The sequence below is a fragment of the Bos grunniens genome, chromosome 10, assembly GCF_055505025.1.
Source record: "Bos grunniens cultivar Pamir isolate PY7600 chromosome 10, Bosgru_T2T1.0, whole genome shotgun sequence".
NCBI lineage: Eukaryota > Metazoa > Chordata > Mammalia > Artiodactyla > Bovidae > Bos > Bos grunniens.
Window position 1 is genome coordinate 51,413,999 of NC_141174.1, and position 20,219 is coordinate 51,434,217.

The 20,219-nt window shown below is 42.3% G+C and overlaps 1 long non-coding RNA gene across 1 annotated transcript; it reads right to left on the reverse strand.

Moving 5' to 3' along the window:
• Positions 1-271: 271 nt before the first annotated feature.
• LOC147364519 (uncharacterized) lies at positions 272-18,332 on the reverse strand. The gene is made up of 2 exons (XR_015134618.1): positions 16,703-18,332; positions 272-1,330 (listed from the first exon to the last, which is right to left on the reverse strand). It is a non-coding gene; the product is annotated as an uncharacterized LOC147364519 (long non-coding RNA).
• Positions 18,333-20,219: the final 1,887 nt, after the last annotated feature.

A 20,219-nucleotide genomic window follows, 5' to 3' on the forward strand; every position in this document is an offset into this window, starting at 1 on the left:
TCCAACCCCGTGTATCTGACTCATCACACACACACGGCTGCACACAACTCATCTGCTCCCAGCAAGGAGACCACCAAAGGCATGCACCCTGCAGGTATGACCAGGTCATACATTCACTTATTAAGCTATTTTTCAGTGTTAAACTCATGATTTCCTGACAATACTCAATCCTCTTGTGTTCCCTCTGCTATCCTTTCTAGGGATTACTCCTCATCATTTTGCAAACTCAGGGCAAATAATGAATGTAATCACCACCAACACACCTGATAAATATGGTGGGAGGGAAAACAGAACACTGTTAACAATAGCTAAAATAATAACATCCATCTTGTTTTAAAAAAATGTTGGAGGAAAATGGGGTAAAATCTCTCAATTTTCAGATATGTTATTAAAGAGGGGAATGTATACCTGAAAAAGAGGTAGGGACCATGCCTTTAATTCTACAATTGATCCTGAGGCTGTAACTAATATCTATTTCTTCCCTCTTCTAAGTTTCTTTCAGTTTTTTCCCAATGGGGTGACTCTAGCTTTTGCTATCAGGAGATCTTTTGGCTGCAAATAATAGAAAATCCAGCTAACAGTGGCTTAAATAAACAGGGATTCATTTTTCTCACATAACAAGAAATTGAAAGCAATTTCTGGGGTTAGTTTAGCTTCAGGGTCGGATCTCTGGGTCACACCTCCACTCCACTCTTGCTCTTTGCCTCATGATCAGAAGATGTCACCATGGACATCCTGGCCACGTTCACGGCAGGAAATCTAGAGAGGGATTGAGACCAGCTACAACTGGAATTTTCATTAGCAAAGCCAAAGCTTTCCTTTGAGCTTCCAGCAATGTTTTTTCCATCTTCTTGGCCAGAACCACAACACAGGATCACTTCTAATACACTGAAGACTGCAAAATCAAATATCTAGCAAGGGGGAAGAGGAGGGTCATAACCGAGTTAAAGCAAATGTGATTCTTTAGCTGGGTCATGGCAGATTACCTTCCTTTAGTCAAGATGAGCATGAAAGGTGGGAAATGGATCACTGGCACACCTGCTAATCCCTATAATCTGCCTCCAGTTCAATAGCTGGACCTCCCCTGGTAGTCAGCATCAAGTTCCTTTGCCAACACCCTGTAGCCTCGGCAGTTAGCACATGTCCAGTTCTCCAGTGGCAGTTCTTGGTCTGTAGGATTTTATCGTGTCTCTCAGTGGAAGTATCTCTCCACTGGCTAGGGAAACTTGCAGGCCAGCAGAGTCCAGCTGCAAGGTGAGACTGTGCTGTCAGGTGTGAGCATGAGCAACATCCCCATCTCCACCTGGGGATTCATGGCTCTTCCCCCTGCCTGTGGGAAAAGATGGCATCATATAAAAGAAGTTAAAATTGTTAATGAATTCACAGTGGCTTTCTCTCATCACCTATTTTCTCAACCAATCATTACCAAGCAAGAGTTACACGAGTATCCCTGAAATGGTTTTGACTTCCCAAAAAAGGATTCCTCACAACTGAAGAAAGATGAAGCCTCGCTGATCCAGTGGGGAGATGACCAGGAGTCAGGACACTTCTGTGCTAAGCCTGGCTCTGCAGCTAGCTAACCTGCTGCACAACTCTAGAGAAACTACCTCCCCTCTCTGGACTGCTGTTGTACACACTGTAAGATCAGCAGATTGGACTAGAAAAGTCACCAAGGTCCTTCCAGCTTGCAACATTTTCTACTAATTCACTGGCATCTTGGGATTCTAAAATCCTAAGATCTGATTACTTTCAGGGTTAAACATTCTTGCTCTTCTTAGTTGGCCTTTATTTTAGACACCAAAGATAGATATTTTCTCACTTCCCCTAAAGCAAAGGCTTTCTCTCTAAACTAACTGTCTAGAATGTAAGAGTAGCATGTGAAAAGCCTCCCAGTGGTCATCGGTCCCACTGTATTATTCACAACTTATATTTTCAAAAAGAAGAAAAGAAAGGAAGGATGGAATTCAGTTTCAGAAATCTTAAATCTCCCCAAAAGAAAAAGAAAGCCAGTTGACACTGTCTGGCTATTACTGGGGCCTTATACCTTCTAGGCTAATTGCCAATGCATCAAAAGTATCACAAGGTTCTAACAGAATTCATTAATGCCAAAGTTCATTTATTCACACATGGTACAAAAATGATGATGTTCCATGGCAAAATAAATCTTCACTTTAAAAATAAGTGTCAAAGCTGTTTGAAGATTTTTTTTTTAATTAATTGTTTGGGTTTTATGCCCCTCGTTCTTACCCATGTGTGATTACATGGTATGCTACAGAAAACACAGAGCTGGGGATCAGTGGTCAGAAATCTTTGGCTGCACTAATTGTGTGATCCTCACCAAGTCCTTTTACACTCTTTAGCTTTAAAATAGAAATTATAATAATTAACCTTCAAGGGCTTTTGTGAGAATAAAATCACACCATAAGAAATATGGTAATGTGTGCCAAAGTTTTTATAAACCATAAAATAATAGTAAAATTAAAAACTCCTTATGAGCTAACATAGAAATAATAAAAAAGAATAGTTTGTAGAATATGTGATTTGTGATTTATAATTTTGTTTGAAGTTTAAAAAATCCTCTACATCTGAGTTTTTTAAAGATATATTTGCCAAAATTCAAAGCAGTTAAACTCACATAAATATACACACACCCATACATACACATACTGCTTTAGTAGATTTTAGAAATTTGTGTTCATTTACTCAGAAAATAAATAAAAAAATTCTTTTCATTACCTTAATTGCAATTATTGTTTTACAGGTATATATATGTCAAAACATCAAATTACACACTTATAAATGTGTACAGTTTATTATGTATCAATTATACCTTAACAAAACTATAAAAACATACTGATTCTAGAAGGTCATTTCCCTGTATGTTCCTTCATTTCTAGAAACTTTCTGAGGGACCATCTCTAGTACTGAGCTATTTCCAGTTGGAGTTGACCTAGGGCCAAGACCTCACCACCACCTCTGGCAGTCATGAGGGAGAAAAGGAGGATGGGGACTCTGGAAGAACATTTGTTCCTGGCAGGAAACCAGCTGTGACCTAGCAAGTGGGGGTAGAATGGGCCACTGCCCACCTCTGAAATTTCTCACCCAAATGCTCAGCTTGTCTTTTTCTGGTAATTCAGCACCAAAGATCAGGCTGTCAGCATATTCCTTAGGGGAATAAACAGATGGGGGCAGGGTGAGGGGGTGTAGGGGAGTGTTAGCAGGGCCTGAGTGGAGTTTGAGATAGAAGAGAGAAAAGTCTCTGTAGCACTATTTATAATAGCCAGGACATGGAAGTAACCTAAAAACAGCCATCAACATAGGAGTGGATTAAGAAGATGTGGTATATATACACAATGGAATATTACTCAGCCATAAAAAATAGCAAAATAATGCAATTTTCAGCAACATAGATGGACCTGGAGACTGTCATACTGAGTGAAGAAAGCCAGACAAATTTCATATGATCACAAATGCAGAATCTAAAACAAATGGTACAAATGAACTGATGTACAAAACAAAGAGTTATAGATGTAGAAAATAAGCTTATGGTTTTCAGCGGGTAAGTAGGAGAGAGAGAAATTGGGAGACTGAAGTTGTCATATACACACTACTATATATAGAATAGATAACTAATAAGGACCTACCATGTAGCACAGGGATCTCTACTGAGTACTTTGTAATGGTCTATATGGGAAAAGAATCTAAAAAAGAATGGATTCACTTTCCTGTACACCTGAAACTAACACAGCATTGTAAATCAACTATACTCCAATGACTGGTACTGACCCCTGTCTCCTAGCATCTGCCCCCTTGTCCTGATGCCTGGCTGCAAGGCATGTGCTGGGAGGCCAAATCCAGGACAGATTTTACTGAAAGTCATTTTTACCCAGCACAGAGATCTCTAAACAGATAGACTATTTCAGGTTTAATAGAGAAGAAATCTACTTCTGCTTCATTGACTACGCTAAAGCCTTTGACTGTATGGATCACAATAAACTATGAAAAATTCTTAAACAGAGATAGGAATACCAGACCACTTACCTGCCTCCTGAGAAACCTGTATGCAGGTCAAGAAGCAACAGTTAGAACCAGACATGGAACAATAGATTGGTAAAATTGGGAAAGGAGTACATCAAGGCTGTATATTGTCACTCTGCTTATTTAACTTATATGCAGAGTACATCATGCAAAATGCCAGGCTGGATGAAGCACAAGCTGGAGTCAAGATTGCTGGGAGAAATATCAATAACCTCAGATATGCAGATGACACCACATTTAAGGCAGAAAGCCAAGAGGAACTAAAAAGCCTCTTGAGGAAAGTGAGAAAGGAGAGTGAGAAAGTTGGCTTAAAACTCAACATTCAAAAAAAAAGAAGATCATGGCATCCAGTACCATCATTCATGGCAAATAGATGGGGAAAAAATGACAGATTTTATTTTCCTGAGCTCCAAAATCATTGCAGATGGTGACTGCAGCCATGAAATTAAAAGTCATTTGCTCCTTGGAAGAAAAGCTATGACAAACCTAGACAGCATATTAAAAAGCAGAGACATTACTTTGCTAACAAAGGTCCGTCTAGTCAGAACTATGGTTTTTCCAGTAGTCATGTATGGATGTGAGAGTTGAACTATAAATAAAGCTGAGCACCGAAGAATTGGTGCTTTTTTTTAAAAATATAAATTTATTTTAATTGGAGGTTAATTATTCTACAATATTGTATTGGTTTTTCCATACATCAACATGAATCTGCCACAGGTGTACACGTGTTCCCCATCCTGAACCCCCCATCCCTCCTCCCTCCCTGTACCATCTGTCTGGGTCATCCCAGCACACCAGCCCCAAGCATCCAGTATCATGCATCAAACCTGGACTGGTGATTCATTTCATATATGATATTATACATGTTTCAATGCCATTCTCCCAAATCATCCCACCCTCTCCCTCTCCCACAGAGTCCAAAAGACTGTTCTATACATCTGTGTCTCTTTTGCTGTCTTGCATACAAGGTTATCGTTACCATCTTTCTAAATTCCATATATATATGTTAGTATACTGTATTGGTGTTTTCTTTCTGGCTTACTTCACTCTGTATAATAGGCTTTTTAACTGTGGTGTTGGAGAAAACTCTTGAGAGTCCCTTTGACTGCAAGGAGATCAAACCAGTCCATCCTAAAGGAAATCAGTCCTGAATATTCATTGGAAGGACTGATGCTGAAGCTGAAACTCCAATACTTTGGCTACCTGGTGCAAAGAGCTGACTCGTTAGAAAAGACCCTGATGCTGGGAAAGACTGAAGGCAGGAGGAGAATGGGACTACAGAGATGGTTAGAAGGCATCACTGACTCAATAGACATGAGCAAGCTCCGGGAGATAATGAAGGACAGGGAGAACTGGCATGCTGCACTTCCTGGGTTGCAGAGAGTCAGACACGACTGAGCAACTGAACAACAGAGAAGAGATGACATAGGACATTTGCAAGGTGATGGGAAGTCTAGGCAGGGATGGTCAAGAGAAGGCTATTCTGCCCACATTGAGTTCATTGAACAGCAGTTAATGATTAATTCTTGGACTTTAAGGTTTTGACTTTCATACAAAGTAAATTCTTCTAGGAATATAATGTTCGGATAACATTTCTGTTTTCAGATAGGCTTGATAAGGATCAGAAAGCCCTAGCAGTAGTTCTCAGGATTATCTACCCATTGAAAATGACCTGATTATCTGATACCTGCATCACTGATACCTGGATCTCATCTCCACAGATTCTTATTTAGTTGGTCTGGGCTGCAGTCTAGGGCATAGGGATTATTTTTAAGTCCCCCAGGTGACCCCAATGCCCAGTCAAGGCTGAGAACCTTCTCCCTGGGCAATGTACACACATCTGGCTGATAACCCCCTAAATCAGAATTTCCAAACTTTTTGGCACTGGGAACCAGTTTTGTGGAAGATAATTTTCCCACAGACCTGACAGAGGACAGGGGATGGTTTGGGGATGATTCAAATGCACTGCATTTATTGTGCACTTCATTTCTATAATTATTACATCAGCTCACCTCGAATCATCAGGCATTATATCACAGAGGTTGGGGACCCCTACTCTAAATCCCCCCAGGAGCATGGTGAACATACAGATGTGGAGACCCACCTCAGACCCTCTGTTCAGGACTTCTGGTAGTTTCTCAGGAAGCCCTTGATTTGTCCTGGTACTAATGCCGCCAAGAAAGTACTTACATCCACTACTGGCCACTCTGATCTCACCCACAGATTAAGGCCAAAAGCAGTGCTTCTCTTTGTCATTCACATTACCCAAGGATCTTGTTAAATACAGATTCTGATCAATATGGAAGAGGTCTGAAATTCTGCATTTTAACTAGCTCCCACCTGATGCCCAAGCCACTTGTCTGTGGACCACATTTTAAGGATAATAGCCAGGTGCTGCTGTTAAGTCGCTAAGTCACGTCTGACTCTTGCAATCCCATGGACTGTAGCCCCTGTCAGGCTCCTCTGTCCATGGGATTTCCCAGGCAAGAATGCCAGAGTGGGTTGCCATTTCCTTCGCCAAGGGATCTTCACAACCCAGAAATCGAACACGAACCTCCTGCTTGACAGGCAGATTCTTTACCACTGAGCCACCAGGGAAGCCGTGATGTCTGGGAAATTCTGATTCAGTTGGTCTGGAGTACAGCCTGGGGTACACTGGGACTGTTTGAAAAGCTCCCCAGGCTATTCTTAGGTGCAGCCAGAGTTAAGAACTGCAAATAATCAAAAACGAAAAGTGATTTTAAAGGGATACCAGCTTCAGGATTTTGGCAAAGTTCAATGCTTTAAACTTATAACAGAAACAAAAAATGTTAAAGGTATATATAATTTCTCTGCAGAGAGTGGATCTTGGGGAAGAGTGTTTCGTTTGTTGAAAAAAATGGTAAAAATGCAGAAGCTAGTGGTCAAAAGGGAACTCCTTCTACATAAAATGATCCCAATACTGGGTGACATCTGGAGAGAGAGAAAAAGTAGCTGCTGTGAGGCTGGAACTTAGATGAGAGGAAGAAACGTCTCAAGAGCTTTAAGGAAGTTTCACTGTGTGTAGGCCACATTTCCTCCTTCTTCAGTGTCCTGAGACTGGAGAAACTCAAGAAACCCTGAACGAACACCTAGTGCAAACGCCAGACTGCAGTGGGTTTTGCTCAGGTTTTGGCTGCATCACTCCGTCTAATAGGGTCTCATACCACATCTATATGGAAAGTACTGTCACTACCTGTGTATCACAGATGAGGAAACTGAGGATTGAAGGTCAGTCATCTGCCCCAAGTCTTGCAGCTGCCATACAGAGCCAGAGCTGAGACCTGAGTCCAGTGACTCAACCGCAGAGCCCAGGCCTCCGGAGTGTTCTGCATGAGAAAAGGCCTCCAGGCAGAGAAAATACGGAGCTGGATGCAGGAATGGTGGTTTTGCTGCAAGTGGGAAGTCTACCAGCTCAGCGCTGGCCTGTCACTCAGACCACACCCCAGGCCTGAAGACCAGGGAAAGAGGAGTCGGGGAGAGGAGGATGGGAGTGAACAATGAGAGAGCTTTTTCTTCAGGAATCTCTGGGCAGAGGTGGGTTCACAAGACAGCCTGCCTTGAGATCCAAATAACAGTGAAACACAAAGGTAGGCCAGAAAATCGCCCCACTTTGGCAGGAAACACAGCTTCAAGAGCTCTGTGGAGCACCACCTTCATTCAGCAAAGCATTTACTCAACACCTACTTTGTGCCAGCATTGAGCATTCAGTGAGGACCAATCCCTGTGCTTGAATAAGGGCACTTTTCCCTAGATGGGACCCTCACCAATCCTTGTGCCTGGCTCACCCCGGTCAGAGGTGCCCCCTAGGTTGTTCTGGCTACCCTCACATCTTGAACTTCACTCATCTCACCAGAGAAGAATTATTTCTAACCTCCTTTATGCTTCACGTTTTCTGGAAGCCAAAGACGAGAGGAAAGTGTCCATAAGATTTAAACAATGGCCCAGTGGCTGGGAAGAAGTCTCTCTCTTGCTCCTTTAGGAATGCACAAGCATAATATAATCCACAAATCAACAACAGCCTTATTACAAGAGTTTCAAGGGTTATTTCTTCAGTTGTTCACCAATATAAGTTTGCATATCATGCCAAAGTGCAATTCAGCAGAACAATTCCACAGAGGACCATTCAGCAAGAGCATGCCCATGGAGGGCGGGGGGCGGGTGATGGAGCTTCTTCCAGGAAGATGTTAAAATAATAATTCTTACATTTGGAGGTTGGGTGGGGTGTGGAAATTCCCTTCAAGAGTCTGAAGAAAGCTGGGAGGAAATGGACAGTTCACACAAATACACAAAATGCTGCCTGGGACTCCTGTTTCCAGAGCCCTGAACCCCAGTCACAGACCTGTTAAAACTGGTGGAACCTAAAGGTGAGTGCCTCACCAGAGGAATGGGCCATCCTTCATAAATACACCCTCTTTTCAACTGGGCTTTGGAGAAGAAGAAGGCAGCCTTGAGTTTGAGGTTATATTCTCCACAGGAGGCTGAAGCAGCTGCTACTCTACAGTGTCAGAAACACAGGGGAATCTTCATGACTCCTCAGGCTCAACTAATTCCTGCAGTTAGAATCCCCACCTCCTAGCTCATCTCATGTCAGCTGGCTTTGAAGAGGCATCACCTTCAATAACCCACACAAAGATATAAATGACTAAGAGCCCCAAGCCCTTCCAGGACCATTTCCATTTCAAAAAGTGGTTAACTGTTTATCCAAATGGTGACATTTCAAAACAAGTGACAAAGGAAAAGAAATCATTCGAGAGGGAAAAGAGAAAGGAAAATCATTAGTGAGCACCTGCCACATGTCAGGCGCTGCATGTATCCATTTGATTTTCTCAGCTGATGAGCTGGGCATTGTCACTTTTTACTGAGAAGGACTCCTGTGCCCAAAAGACATAATAACTCACTTAATGTCTGAGAGCAGGAGTCTCAACTTGCCTGCACATTGGAGCTTCAAAGACACTGGGTTCCAACCCAGAAATTATGGCCTTTGGCAGTTTCAAAAGGTCCTCTGGGGATTCTACTGTGCGGACAGTTTGAGGACCATTGCCAGAGGGTGGGTAGTGGAAATTTAATTGGTCTAGTTGCCTGGAAAATCCCATGGACGGAGGAGCCTGGTGGGCTGCAGTCCATGGGGTCGCTAAAAGTCGGACACGACTGAGTGACTTCACTTTCACTTTTCACTTTCATGCACTGGAGAAGGAAATGGCAACCCACTCCAGTGTTCTTGCCCGGAGAGTCCCAGGGATGGGGGAGCCTGGTGGGCTGCCGTCTGTGGGGTCGCACAGAGTCGGACACGACTGAAGCGACTTAGCAGCAGCAGTTCTTTCTTACTCTTAGGCAGTTATCCTACTGGGACACAGCTGTGTGGTCACCCCAGCTGTATAAACTTTGAGTTGGTTTCATATCAGTTGGTATCTAGCTGCTGACTCAAACCCCTGTCCTCTCCCACGTCTCTCCTCCTCGCCCTGCCTCACTTGTCCCTCTCCCACAGAGCTAGGAGAAAACCTCTGACTGGCTCTGCCCAGGCCAGAAATTTTGTTAAATATCTTGACAATCACTCCTGGCAGTTTCAAGGCCCACTTTCCTTTCATAGTACCTTAATACATGTGGGCAATGTCAGACAGACAATTCCAAGCAAACAGCTTTCCTGACATGTTACACAAAGCTGAGAACCTCAACCCTACCTGTTCACATGCTGACACTCACTGGAAATGTCCATAGCAAATTGGAACCTTTGCTCAGGTCTTGCAAGAGACAGCTCCAGATTTTGAGGTTTTGTTCACAAATGTACCAAGTCTATATCCATGTCAACTCCTTGAGTTGTCCAGGGAATTAGAGATATTAAGAAATAAAAAAGAAACAAGAAATCATCTCCTATTTCCCAACCAATTACATTTTCCTATAAGATGATGAGTAGGCCAAACATATCTGAGATTTGAGCAAGAAATTCCTGTCCTCTTTGGTGCAGAGGGCAGGAGAGCAGTTTTCCATCATTAACCAGAGTAAACCACATTAAATGGGACAATCAGGCAACACAAAACACACTGGCAGCATCTGGCCTCTGCAAATCTGGTCAGAGATAGTAAATAGAGAAAATGAAAACAATATATTTTACTGCTAGATTTGTGGCTCAGTGGTAAAGAATCTGCCTGCAACGCAGGAGATGCTCGGAAAACATGGGTTTGATTCCTGTATCAGGAAGATCCCCTAGAGAAGGAAATGGCAACCCACTTCATTGTTCTTGCCAGGAAAATCCCACGGACAGGGGAGCCTGGTGGGCCACAGAGTGGCAAAGAATTGGACATGGCTGAGTTACTGAACACATCCTCTTTCATAATTAACTGCAGAAAAATACAAGTAGCGATAAAGGTCTTTATCTTATTTGGGGCACCTCATCTCTCTGTCCATCCCCAGATTTATTGTGTGTAGAAAGTTGCTGTTCAGTTGCTCAGTCATGTCTGACTCTATGTGAACCCATGGACTGCAGCACGCCAGGCTTCCCTGTCCTTCACTATCTCCTGGAGTTTGCTCAAACTTATATCCACTTATGAGTCGGTGATGCCATCCAACCATCTCAAAGTAGGACCCTTGTTTATTCATTTAACAAACATCGGTTGAGCAGTTACTATTTGCCAGGGACTCTGCTGGGATCGAGGGTGAAATGCAAGCCTGAGTAAGACACAATGTTGGCTCCCAGGAGCCTACAACCCAGGAGACAGACATGCAAACAAATAATTACAATGCACTCTGGGAAAAGTTGTAGCCAACGCCTGTGCAAGTGTCGTGGGAGCTCAGAGCAGGGAGTAATTAGTTGGCTGCCAGGTTAGGAAGGACCTCATGGGGAGGCAGTATCTGAAATGATATTACAGAGAGACAAGTACAGGTGATTCCAACTCTGTCTTTAACTTATGTAAAAGACAGTGAAAACACACACTAGGAGCGGATCTGGATCGAGCATGGATATTTTTTAAAGGCTTAAATCAAGGGTTGGAGACTCCTTATGCATCACTGAGATCCAAAAGACTGGCCTGCTAATATCTGCTGGGTCTTGAAAAGTGTCAGGCTAAGTAAGATATGGCTTGGAAATTATGTCATGACATTAAACAATTGGTCTTCAGGGAGAAAATGGTAAATTCCTTTTCTATGAATCATGTATTTCCCAGAAGCCTCTGATTCCCTGAAATTTCCCTTGGAGATTCCCAGATGTACTAATGAGTTTTTCAAATGGCATCATTTCTGATCATGTTTATCATGTTTGCTTTGGTGTTCCAGTAAGGAAAACTGGGTTTACATTGAAGACTCACACTGAAGATTTGGTAGGGTTTCACTTCTTCATCTCCCGCTGCTTCTTTTTCTGGGCTGCTTTGGAATGGACATTTAAAATAAAATAAAAATTTAAAGGAAACCCTTGATATTCCTAAACAGAGGCCTTGAGGGGAGAAAACCTGACAACCCTTTGGTTTGGAGTCACTGGATGTTCTTCCCTAAAAAAAAGTCCTCATTCCAGGTCCACTGTCTGGAAGCTGAAGGGAGGTCAGGCAGGGGGAGGGAGGAATTTATTCTAGAAGCAAACCTAAGAGTAGACTTTGGTAGAAGGGAAAAGAAACAGATTCATCAAATCTGGTTCCTCTCACTCCCATCCAACCATCACTGCCGGGAGGGGCTCTTCCATAAATTTAGTTGGTGTGTTTATTTCCCTTTGTACTAGAACTACAGCCAGGCGCTAAAGATGAAGAATGAGGTTCTCAAAGGAATTTACACTCGATTTAGAGACATGCACATTGATTTTACTTTTTAAAAACCTTCAACAAAGCATAGGGCAGTGTGGAATAGGAAAGTATCCTGTTTTGGCTGCTAGACTAGAGTCTGGCATGAGGTGTGAAGAGACAGAAGCAAATTCTGTGACTGAACATGAACTCAGGGAGTCCTCCCAGGTCTGGGGCGGGACAGTCTGCTGAAGAACCAGGAGTGTGGGGTACTCTCTTTGATCAGCTCCTGGAGACTGCCCTCCTCCCAGGCTGTGGGTATCCATGGATTCAAGGCAGCACCATCTGTGATGGGGCACACAGGTGCTTGCTACATTACACTGAGGATGGTGAGCCCAAAAGAAGACAAATGGCTGACTGAAAGCTTCATGAGGGGTAAAAGCACTTCACAGGAAGTCGGGACACCTGGGTTCTGCTCAGCTTTGTCACCCTAGCCCCAAGACAGACAACCTGCTCAGCTTCTCAACCTTGGCTTCCTCACCTGTAACAGTGGAGAATGGTCATATCTTTTCTGAGTTCCATCTCAGGATTCCCCAGGACCTGTGTGAACTGTCACTCGAGGGGCCACCCTGGCCCTCACTGGGGCTCTCAGAATCCTGGGATAACTAATGTAGCTTCCCTGAGAAGGCAATGAATGCCATGGCAAGGAAAACGCCTTTCCTGTCCCTGCTGGAAAGAAGTAAGGTTGTTATCTGGTTCACAACCTTCATCTCTTCTCCACTCTGGCCAGTCCAAGGTCACTGACAAGGCTGAAGGAATATCACTGGGGTGATACCACCTGGGTCCTCCTGCAGGCACCTCCTGATGACTCCTTATTTAGTTCACTTTCTTCTATAAAGTTGCCAAGTACTTACTGAGACCCTCCTGGCCAGGATCTGCAGTCTAATTGGGGACAAAGACATTGTTACAGGTTGAATTGTATCCCCTTTAAATTCATAAGTTGAAGTCTCACCCCCAGTATTCAGAATGTGACCTTTTTCAGAAACAGGGTTGCAACGGGTGTAATTATCTAAGATGAGGTCATTAACATGGGCCCTAAATGACATTACAGGTGTCTTTACAGAAAGGATTAATTTGGATGCAGACAGGTACACAGAAAGAACATCATGTAGAGACCCAGGGAGAAGGTGGCCAACCACAAGCCAAGGAGAGGAGCCTGGAACAAATTCTTCCTCACAGCTGTTAGAGGGAATCAATCCTGCCGACACCATGATTGTGGTGTCTAGAAGTCTTGAAGCCCACAGGAGAAGGCAATGGCACCCCACTCCAGTACTCTTGCCTGGAAAATCCCATGGACAGAGGATCCTGGTGGGCTGCAGTCCATGGGATCACTGAGGGTCGGACATGACCGAGTGACTTCACTCTTACTTTTCACTTTCATGCATTGGAGAAGGAAATGGCAACCCACTCCAGTGTTCTTGCTGGAGAATCCCAGGGATGGGGGAGCCTGGTGGGTTGCCGTCTATGGAGTCACACAGAGTTGGACATGACTGAAGCGACTTAGCAGCACCAACAGCGTATGTATATGTATATGTATATGTATATGTATATGTATATGTATATGTGAAGTCAAGTGGGCTTTAGAAAGCATCACTGCGAACAAAGCTACTGGAGGTGATGGAATTCCAGTTGAGCTATTTCAAATCCTAAAAGATGATGCTGTGAAAGTGCTGCACTCAATATACCAGCAAATTTGGAGAACTCAGCAGTGGCCACAGGACTGGAAGAGGTCACTGTCCAATTTGTGAGGTTAATATGTGTGCCTTTCAGTGTATGTACTTCAAAAATGTATAAAGATAATAACCACCATCCCAAATCACACCAGCCAAAGATAATCTATTAAAACTTTTAAAATTATCTTATGGACTTATTTTTCCTTGCAAAGGTAATATAGTTGAGATCATACTGAATATACAATTTTGAATTTTTTAAAGTTTATGTTAAAAAAAAATCTTCCTTGATCGTTAAAACTGCTTAGTTAACATCATTTTTAAGTAACTGCCTAGGACTGTATTGTTTGGATGTACTATAATCTGAACACCATCCCACAGCACTGGGAATTTAGGTTGCTTTGTTAATAATAAACAATGCCGTGATTAACATCTGTGCCCATACATCTTTGTCTGCATTTCTGATTATTTCGCTAAAAGATTTCTGGTAGAGGAATTACTAGGTAAAGAGTATGAATATTTCAAGGCTTTGCAAAGCCTGTTGCCAAATTGCTTTCCTGAAGAGTGTGGGCGCAGTGCTTTCCCCCACAGCCTCACCAGCCTTGAGTGCTGCTCCAGTGGTAATCTTGCAGTGCAGCAGGGGGCAGAAAGTATTTTATTGTCGTGATTGCATTTCTGTGATTACTGGTAAAGCCGAACATTTCCCCATACATTTATAAGCCATTTTTATTTCCTTATCCGTGAACTGTCTGTGCATGTCCCATACCCATTTTCCTATATTGACATTGTAGTTTTTTTTTTTTTAATCAAATAGAAACAGTTTAAAGTTTGAGGCTATCAACCTCTCCACCACATTTGTGACACATATTTATTCCTAGTTGGCTTTTAATTTTAGGGTTTTTTTGTTTTTTTTTAACTTGTTCCTAGTTTCCTTTCCTTTGTTTGTCAGAGTTCCTGGTGACTCAGGGTAGCATATTCTAGGTGGAGCCACCATGTAAGCTACACCTGGAATCTGGAGAGCAGTAATAAGGCTGAAAAAGAGGGACTAAAGATATATATAGATACATCAATTTGAAGAAAATAGATATCTTAACAATATATATAGTGCTATGAAAAAGTGAAAAAAAGTGAAAGTATTAGCCTCATCGTTGTGTCCGAATTTCTGTGCTGATCTATATATATGTATATATGTGCTGTGTACTAAGTCGCTTCAGCTGTGTCCAACTCTTTGCGATCCCAAGGACTGTAGCCCAACAGGCTCCTCTGTCCACAGAATTCTCCAGGAAAGAATACTGGAGTGGGTTGCCAAGCTCTCCTCCAGGGGATCTTCCCAACCCAGACATCAAAACCACATCTCTTACATCTCCTGCATTGGCAGGCAGTTCTTTACCACTAATGCCACCTGGGAAGCCCATATGTATATGATGTCAATTTTCTTCCAATTGATCTATAGATTCAAATCTATTATAATCAAAATTCCAGATGGCTACTTCAAATAAAGTAACAAACTGGTTCTAAAGGACATAGAATAATCAAAACAAATCTGAAGAACAAAATTAAGTGGCTAACACTACCTGATTTGAAAAATTATTACAAAGTTCTAGCAGTCAAGACAGTGTAGTATTATCATAAAGATAGACAGATTAGATCACTGGGATGGAATAGAGTTCAGAGATCAACCACACATGTAAGGACAAGTGATTTTAACAAAGGCTCAAGGCAATACAGTGAAGAAATGATAGCCTTTTCAACAAACTATGCTGAGAAAATTAATTAGTGAAGTCACTCAGTCGTGTCTTACTCTTCGCGACCTCATGGACTGTAGCCTACCAGGCTCCTCCATCCATGGGATTTTCCAGGCAAGAGTACTGGAGTGGGGTGCCATTGCCTTCTCCAGGGGATCTCCCCAATCCAGGGATCAAACCAAGGTCTCCTGCATGGCAGGCAGACGCTTTACTGTCTGAGCCACCAGGGAAATTAACTAGATATAAATAAAATAAATTTGAGTCCATAGTTCATACCATATACAAAAATTAAACAAAATGGATCATAGACCTAAATGTAAAACTTAAAACAATAAAACTTGTAGAAGAAAGCATACCTGGGGTTAGAGGAAAAGATTTCAAAGGATTTCATATAATGCCAGAAGCACTATACATAAGCAAAGCAAGCCAATCAACATTAAAAAAAAAAAAAAAAAAAAAACTTCTGCTCTTTAAAAGACATTTAAGAGAATGAAAAGAGAGGCCAAAAACATGGGAGGAGCCTTTGCAAAGCATGTAACTGGTAAAGGACTTGTATGTAGAATATATAGAGAACTCTCAAAATTCAGCAATAAGGAAACAAACAACCCAATTCTTTAAATGGGCAAAAGAGTTAAACAGATATTTCATCAGAGAAGATATACAAATGGCAAATAAACACATAAAAATGCCCAATATCATTAGTCATTGGGGATATACAAATTAAAATCACCATCAGATACTACTACATACATCAATTGGAATGGTTCAAATTTAAGAAGACTAGCTATACCAAGTTTCGCAAGAACATGAAGAAACTAGAGCCCTCCATACACCCCTGGTGGAAATGCAAAATGGTGCAACCACTTTGACAAACACTTTGACAGTGTCTTAAAAAGTTTAACATATACCTGCCATATAATCCAGCCATTATACTCCTAGAAATTTACCTTAGAAAAAAGGAAATATGTGTCTATACAATGGCTTATATAACAATGTTCATAGGAGTTTTTGTAGTAGCCAAAAAATAGAAATTCAAATGTTCATCATAAACAAATGTGTTCATCAACACAATGAAATACTGCCCAACAATAAAAATGAACAAAGTATTGATGCAACAATATGGATGTCTCAAAATAAGTATTCTGAAAGAACTAAGACAGACTAAAGAGTACTCACTGTATATTCCATTTATATAAAATTCTAGAAATATAAACTAATATATAGTGATAGAAATTGGATCAGTAGTTGCTTGAGAATAGAGACCTGAGCTGGGCAGATAGGGAGGAGGGATCACAAAGGAAACTTTTGGAGGTGATAAGCATGTTCATTTTTTCATTGTGGTAATGGTTTCAGGGTGGATATACATACATGCAGTTTACTGTATGACAATAATACCTCAATAAAACTTTTTTTAAAAATTAATGTCTAAAAGATTTTAAAAACCAAACAAAGAATAAGAAAACACTACCTTAGTCCCAGGACGTCTCTGGTGTGCAGGTTCAGTTTTTAAGAACTATGGGCAACCCAGGTTGAATTGTGTTAAGGCTAGATCTCGACTTCTAGAATGCCAACTCAACAGCAAAGGAAATCCCAACCTAAAAACGGGCCAAGGACTTGAATAGATACTTCCCGACCAAAAAATATACAAATGGCCAATAAGTATATGAAAAGATACTCAACATCTTTAATTAGTAGAGAAATGCAATCAAAACCACAATGAAATACCAATTCTCACCCATTAGCATGACTGCTATCAAAAAATAAGTGTCGGGAGGATGTGGAGAAATTGTGACCTTTGTGCACTGTTGGTGGGCGTGTAAAGTGGTATAGCTGCTATTTTAAAACAGTACAATGGTTCCTCAAAAATTAAAAATAGAACTACCATATGATTAAGCAATTCCTATTCCAGGTAAACACCCCAAAGAATTTAAAACAGCATCTCAAGGAAATATTTGGACACTCATGTTCATAGCAGCATTATTCACAATAGCCAAAAGATGAAGACAACCCAAAGAGCCATCAGATGAATGGCCTGGAAAAAAAATATATGGTGCTTTCACACAATGGAATGTTTTTCTGCCTCAAAAAGGAAGGAAATTCTGACATATGCTATGACATGGATTAACCTTGAGGGCATTATGCCAGGTGAAATACGCCGTTCACAAAGATAAATAAAAATAAAAAGATAAATATTGTTTAATCCTGCTTCTATGAGGTACATAGAATAGTCAAACTCATAGGTACAAAAAGTAGAAGAGTGGTTGCCAGGGGCTAAGGAGAAAGTGGAATTGTTTAATGATACAGAGTTTGGGTTTTGCAAGATGATCAAGTTCTAGAGATTGTACAACAATGTGAATAGACTTATTACTAAACTGTATACTGAGAAATGCTTAAGATGGTTAATTGTGTGTAATATGTTAAGTGTGCAGGAGTAATCCAGGGAAATCTCCTGGAGGATGTTTCAGAAGTGTACGTTAAGTATGAAGGTGACTTGACCAGATTTGACTAAAAGTGAGGTGGTTAGAAAGGAGAGGAGGTAGAAATGGGTGGATTCGAGCAATATTTAGGAGTTTAAATCCACAGAACTTGGAAAGTGAGGAAATGTGGAAATCAAGGAAGAGAAAAATATAAATTGGAAGTGAGCGATTTCAACATGAATAACTGAGTGGGTGGTGGTGCCATCTACTGACTTGGGGACATCAGAGAAGGGGCATCTGGGGAGAGAGGAGGTTGGGTTGGGGGAAGGGATGAAATTCCATTTTGATGCCTGAGAGATCCAAGTGTGAAAGTTGGACTGGCAGTTGACAGTATAGATCTAGAGCTAATAAGAGTCTTTCAAGCAGGAAATGAATGCAAGTATAGACTTTCAGTCTGTGCTTGAGTAATAAGGTGTGGTAGGTGTGAATGAGAAGCTGGAGAAGCTGGTTGTTTTGAGAAAAGAAAGCCAGAACTGAGCCCTGAGTCATTTCTGGCAAACTGATGTCAAGAATAGGAAAGTCAGCATAACTGTCCCACTTTATAAATGAGGAAAAGCAGAGGTTAAGCATCTTGCCCAAGAAAGACCACACAAGTCACTAAGGGGAAGGACCAGAATTGGACCTGAAATCTACCCTCCCACTATCTTCCTCCCACCACCACCAACAACAACAACAAAAACAAGGCAGGAGAAGGCTCAGGAAACTGTAGCTTGGGTTGGCCCTGGCTGCCTCTCCTGGCTCCTCACTGCCAGCCGCCTCCTAGGGCAAGTCCCCTTTGCTGAGACTCAGTTTCCTCACTGGCAAAATGGAAATGTGACCTCTCTTAGTGCACAAGGCTGTGGTGAAGGCCAGGTGAATCACAGATACAGATGACTGTCAACTGTGAAATACTGTTTGATGAAGCTACAGCCTCTGTGCACTGGTCTCTGAATGAGGGAAGATCCTCTGCACGATTGGCCTGCGATAATCTTACAGGCAGAGGTCATTATCTTCCTGTGATTCTAGACCAGCCATCCTGTTAATCAGTTCCACCTCAGATTCACTTCCTCTTGTTTTTCTCTGGAAACCATTAGCCTAGTTTGCAGTCCCTGCCAGACCTATTCTTCCCCAAGCTGGGGCCACTTGATCCTCCCCAACAGACCTAGCCCCCTCTCTGTAGGACTGGCCCACGGGCTTTTGTTTTCTACTCAGCCACACTCTTACCTGAGTTTACAGGCAGGCACCGTGTTAAACAAGCCCTGAACTGTATTATCCTGTGTAATCCTCCCAAAGAAGTGAGGTAGGTTAAATTATTTTCTCCATTTTGTGAAAAGTGAAATGAAAGTGTTAGTCACTCAGTCATGTCTTTGCAATCGCATGGACTGTAGCCTGCCAGGCTCCTCCGTCCACGTAATTCTCCAGGCAAGAATACTGGAGTGCTGGAGTGGATTACCATGTCCTTAAGAAATAGAGGCAGGGGGTTAAGTGACTTGAGCAGGATCCCACAGCTCATAAAAGTAACAAAACTGAGTTGCTTTTTTTTTTTTAAACTGAAACTGTGCTGCTTCATCTTTAAAATATTAGCAATTTGCCCACATGCTCAGCTTGGCTGAAATGTGTTATTTTCAAACCTCGCAATGAACTGCAGAATTCTAGAGGTGAAAGAGCCTCTGAGATGAGTTAGTCCAGGCCAGAGCTACAGGAAAGCAGGAAAAAAGCTGAGCGAACAGGACATGAATCCTTTCCTTCTTTGTCCCTCTGCTACTAAACTAAAACAGAACAAGTGACTAGAAAGTCTCTGGATTTAGAGAATTCAGTGTGTTCCTCCTAACTCCCTGAGATTGTATTATTCAAGATAGCAAGAAGTGCCTATTTCTTGGAGCAAAGAGAAGCTAAAATCCCTCTGCTGGTGGATATGATATTGAAAGTGGGTGACGCAGAGAGTGGTCCCTCCCTCCAGCTGCAGCCTTTCCCTTCAGCCCTCCTCCCCAGGCACTGTGAGGCTGAGGACTGTAGATCTAGGGCCCTGAGGACTTGTCAGGATTGGCTGCCCCAGGAAGACAGCCCTGTCCTTCAACAAACTCTCGCCTCCCATCTGCATCCCTAATTGGCATCTTCTGGTGACTTCATTTTTCACTCTCGGCTAAAAATGGGACTCTGATGAATTATTCTATCCTGGGTGTTGACAAGCTCAAGAAGTTGTGCGGGGCCACTGCCAGGCACTCGCGGTAATAAAGTGTGACTCATCACTCCCAGGTCAGTGGGGGCGGGAGACAGGAGACCAGCTGACAACGGTCGCACTCCATCACCACCAGGCCGCCTGCCCTCTTCTACGAGGGCTCTCCTCCTGGAAATGGAAGGGCCACTCCCGAGCTCTGGGATGGGGACAGGGCAGGCAGCTTCTAGGTCTGTCACATCTCGAGGATGCTTCTGGTGTTTTTCCCGACTCCCAGTGCCAAATGCTAAGCTGCCTTTCAGAGAGAGCTCTAAAAGGAAGTTACAACCCAGCCTTGTTTGAATCCACCCATC